At 37.0% G+C, this 5,038-nt stretch overlaps 1 protein-coding gene across 1 annotated transcript in view; it reads left to right on the top strand.

Annotated features, from left to right (window-relative positions):
- Positions 1 to 3,750: 3,750 nt before the first annotated feature.
- LOC135197051 (uncharacterized) overlaps positions 3,751 to 5,038 on the top strand; it is a 528,985-nt gene continuing 527,697 nt past the window's right edge. Inside the window, exon 1 of the mRNA XM_064223986.1 lies at positions 3,751 to 3,947. The gene's annotated coding sequence lies outside the window, so the exon portion shown is untranslated. The remainder of the gene's footprint in view (positions 3,948 to 5,038) is intronic.

Here is a 5,038-nt window from a genome sequence, read left to right as displayed (position 1 = left end):
ATAATGATTTAATCCGTTTCTCGACAGACGTTTCAAGAATGACAATTGCGCGTATTAAACTGATGTAAAAGTTAGTTAATTATACATTTATAATAATTATGCCTTGTAGTGACAACAATGGCAAATGAATACTGGCATGAATGAATTAAACCAATACCAGACCTTTATCACAAACCAAAATGGTCCAGGAATTCCAGCGCTAATAATGATGTTCCAGGTTAAAAGCCTTCCCACCGAAAGGGAACAAAATAGTGACAGGCGCGCACAACAGAGAGAGAGAGAGAGAGAGAGAGAGAGAGGTCACTGCCATGTTCCACATTTGCATGTCTTATGAGGGACGAGATCCCAGTTTTTAGAACTATTGTTATTCGTGTTGGTATTTTTATTCAAGAATGAGTTAACATTCATGCAGATCCAGCTTAAATTGAATCATTTTGCAATAAGAGCTTTCATAGAATGATAGACGCGTAACATTCAATTGATTGTTTGAATAATGCAAGCTGGCTTCTCACAGAATGCGTGGGCATTGGATTTAAACAAAAAACATTATAGTCATCGCTAAAATAATTTTTTATAATAAAAGAGAATGCAATCTTTTATAGACGTTTCTTTCAAGTAGTCATGCAACCCTTACATACGTATAAATACTTTATTATAAATTCCTTTATAATAAACTGGCAAATATTGTAATACAATTGAAATCGATCGTAATTAAGGAAGAAGAAGAACCTATGAGGTGTAACCCCGTCAGTCATAGGTCTAAGATTTAGTGTTCATTTCCACATCGAACTTCTATTCCTAACAAATTTAAATGACAAGGCAAAAGACTTTTTCGTCGACTCACATGTATAGACCCCTTTGTTCATTAATTTGCTTTGCTCGCTACAAATCCCGTGCATGCAAACGAAGTGGACACGGTTGCCAGATCAATACGAGAGACATCCCATTAAGGTATTAACTAGATCGAGCATTCTAAATCTCCTCGTATGGCTGAAGTAGCATCGATTCTGTTTGCGTTACACATTGCTCTTGATTGGCTTAGCGTGGGAGTTCCGGCATTTGGGAAATTTATAATTTTTTTTTTCGTGAATGAGTAGTTGATAGTTATTTTAAGCGTGGGAATACATTTATGTTCCCTCGCTATTATAAAGGAATAAGAAGAGATGGTCTAGAAGTGAATAGAAAACTATAGAGTTCGGTGTGAGCAAGTGTGGGTTGCAGTGGGCGTCTCCTATTTTTAGGCGCAAGGTGTTGTCCTTTAATAACCAATAACTTATTTCAAATCATTCTTTGCTGATAGCTGTCGCCAATAGTTCATCTATCTTAACAGAAAACATCAGTGAAACGAGACTCCACGATCCCTTTCTTGCATTATCCTTAGACCTATAATCATCTAATTCACCGTCCCAGAAATGTCTCTGCAGTCGTTTTCAACAAAAAAGACATTTACCAAAGTGGTCCTCGCCACCAAAATCGCTCTCAGAGAATTCCAGCTGGAGTGTGCATTATAAGAAACATTTTGCCAAACGATAAAGTTTTTATTTTTTTTATTTTTATCTATTATCGGTTTGTATAACATGGTTTCATAGTCACTTAAATGGATGATTTATAAGCGATCCGAGGTGCTGATACAATACAATATTACTCTCTCTCTCTCTCTCTCTCTCAAACAACAGACATCTCCAGAAATTCCCAGTTTCCATTCAAACCTGTTTTCATTTGACTTAGAAACACGACGATTGCGAGGACAGCTAATAGAAACATTCAAAATACTGACAGGCATAACTAAAGTACTAGACAGTAACCTCTTCACATTAAAAGAAAACCAGACAAGAAATAACTGATGGAAACTAGAACTGAAGAGATACAAACACACATTGTGAAAGGGAACTTCTTTTTACAAACAAGGATATTGTGGCACGTGGAATAAACTGCCACCAAAGTTATACAGCAACGTGGAAGAGTTTAAAAAGAAAGCTAGACAAAATCATTAGGACACTGTAAAAGACAGTAAAACTTGCTCCTAGAGATAAGTGAGCACACGATGTCTCCTCGGATGGTCCAACAAGTCTTTGAGGCGTTCTAATCCTTGTAACTCCTTGTAATTTGTTGCTATAAATTCGTAGGCTTATTGAGTGTCCTTCACAGCACAGATATAAGCAAGAAATGAGAACATTTATTGAATTAGTAAAATATTACTTTTTGCTTTATAATGTTATTTACTTCTAAACATTCATGTGGAATATGGGAAGGGAAAAGAGACTACATGAAACCCTTATTCTTCCCCCAATTTGTGTTAATGAATTGCTCTTTGTCTCTTTTGTTAATTGTCGCCTCCTTCTGTTTGTATATATATATATATATATATATATATATCTATATATATATTTACTATATATACTATAATATATATATATATATATATATATATATATATATATATATATATATATATATAAATGAATTGTTTGAGAGTTTTAGCTAGGAGGAGTCCACGAGTCACTGTGTGGCGCCACAGAATGGCTCGTGTACGTAGTCCTAGTGCTGGCCTTAAAATGTGCAAATTACCTTAACGATTCCTTCAGACAACTTCCGGAGTCCCAGAACAGCGTTGTAAGTCCTTGACTAAGAGTAACATATTGGAAATTTGTCATCAGTAAAGAGTAAAGAGCAAAGAAGAAAATGTAAGCCTAATATCGCCAGATGTCTAACGTCAAACGTCATGGATTGACAAAAGATGTTTTGTTATGGGGTTTCGTCTTTCAAATAAGAACTAGAATTATAATGTATATCACTCATAACACAAAAGGGTAGTGGAGTGTGGAGATCCAAGTGTAAACATTTTAGTCTCATTTGGTGAGAGATATATTTTTTTTTCGAACCCGTGCTGAAAAATTGTAGGTACACAGAGATCAAGAACTATGTATCATCCCAGTCAGACTAACGTCATAGATAAAATGCATGAATGGCTTCATCGATCATCACTGCTCGGTCGAGACACGTTATTTGTATAAAATCAACATTTATCCCTCAGCTGCTAAACCAAGGATGGCCTACGTGCACAGGAATTTTCCAAAAGGCTACACCTCTTCGTACACCTGCAAATGAGTCTCGTCGCCAGCAGACAGGCAATTGTCTATGAAATCCATTGCATTATCTATATTTAGTTTCCTCGCCATCTTTTCTTGTTCTGCATCCTTCACAATTTTATTGACTATGTTACTCCATTTATTGTTTATTCATTCTGCTTTTCCAGCTAGGCTTCCAGCTAGGTTTATGATACAATTAGTGTCAAGGACGTTGTTTTATTTCAATGAATAATATAATAATATATAATAATAAAAAAAAAAAAATAATAATAAAAATAATAATAATATAGTATAGTATATTTGTGTCATTATTTGGTACAAATTCATAAAATCAGCAGAAAATTCGCCGAAGCAATTTAATGCTTATATGGGGATAACATAACGCAAGTTTAATGATTGTACGTAAGAGATATGCAGACTTTACAAGCTAAAACATAGACATACAAAATAAATAAATAAATAAATAAATAATAAATAAATAAATAAATAAATATAATAATAATAATAATAATAATAATAATAATAATAATAATAATAATAATAGAGATAAATACAATAATTGAGGCAGTAGGAGGTGGTCTGAGACATAACACGGCGCATGCGCGAATCTTGCCGCCTTGAAGCAACCACCCAGTGACCCAGTCAACCTGATTAGAGCACTTCAGACCAGACGACGAAGATGAACGCATTGAATTATGCTTCCCTGACGTAGTCAAGTGTAGACCTGAATTTGTGACCGAAATGTTGCATTTATGCGATTTTGCTTCAATATGTAGTGTTCACAGTACACCGAAGGAGGTTGCTCGAAGACTGTCATCGTATTAAATTGACGGATGCGGCCGTTACTTCTGTTCTGAGGTATGGCATTTTGTGAAGTAGCCTAACAAGGGCAACCGTTGTTTACATTATATAGACGCGAGACATTTTATTTTGATAGGGAAGACTGCAAATTAGATCGGAATTTGGGGGATACGAGGCTTAGAGTGTGTCGTGGGATGTGACAGCAAATGGGGTAAAATGTCACAGGGTAAGTCTTGAATTGATGATGGAGGAACGTAGGTTTTTTTTTTTTTGTCATAGGTCTAGGCCTATATCGCACGACAAGGTTTAGCTAGATTAATGGAAGGAGGATTTGAGGTGGGGAGAGCTAGGAAAGGCAGGGAGAGGATGTATAGCTAGATGAAATGGGAATGACAGGAGAGAGAGAGAGGCCACGTGACAGAATGGCCAAATAATGTCTGCGAACCCCTACTGGTGTCGGGGACAAACTTCTTACGTTTGTGATCTCTTGGTCTTCGCCAGTTAACGGCTCTTTAATACACAAAGTGAATGACAGAAACACGACATTTCACTCGATGCATTTGATATCAGAAACATTGAAATTCCTGTAAGTGGTGGTGGTTTGGACTTTGGTTAGGCCTAGGCTGAACTTTGAGCCTCCAGACCACACGAGTGGCGTGTATAATATGCCGGTTGTATTTGGACCCTAACATTTAGCTAGAGTTTTGCTTTCATCAGCATAAAATGAGATACGCAGGATACAGTAAAGTTCCTCTGACCAGTTTAAGTAAATAAGCCCCTAAGTTGGGTTAGGTTACAGCCAAGAGTGAAGAGAGAGCATAGCCAGAGAACGTACGTTGAAGTTGACAGCGACGTTCTTCCACGTAAGGAGGTAGTGCCGTCAGTGCACCTCAGGGGTTGCACTGTAGGCATTACTAAAGGTTCTTTGCAGCGTCTCTTCGACCCCTAGCTGCAACCCCTTAAATTCCTTGTACTGTACCTCCATTCATATGATCTTTCTTCCATCTTGCTATTCACCCTCTCCTAGCAGTTATTTCACGGTTCAATTGCGAGGTTTACAGCTATCAGACCTACCTACTTTCAGTTTCCTTTCCAGCGCAGAGTTTCAGACCTCAAAGGTTCCACTGCTTGGCCTTTGGCCTAAACTC

Source organism: Macrobrachium nipponense, chromosome 18 (genome assembly GCF_015104395.2).
Source record: "Macrobrachium nipponense isolate FS-2020 chromosome 18, ASM1510439v2, whole genome shotgun sequence".
In the NCBI taxonomy this organism is placed as follows: Eukaryota; Metazoa; Arthropoda; class Malacostraca; order Decapoda; family Palaemonidae; genus Macrobrachium; species Macrobrachium nipponense.
Note: the sequence above shows the minus strand (reverse complement) of the source record. Positions and strands in the feature narration are given on the sequence as shown.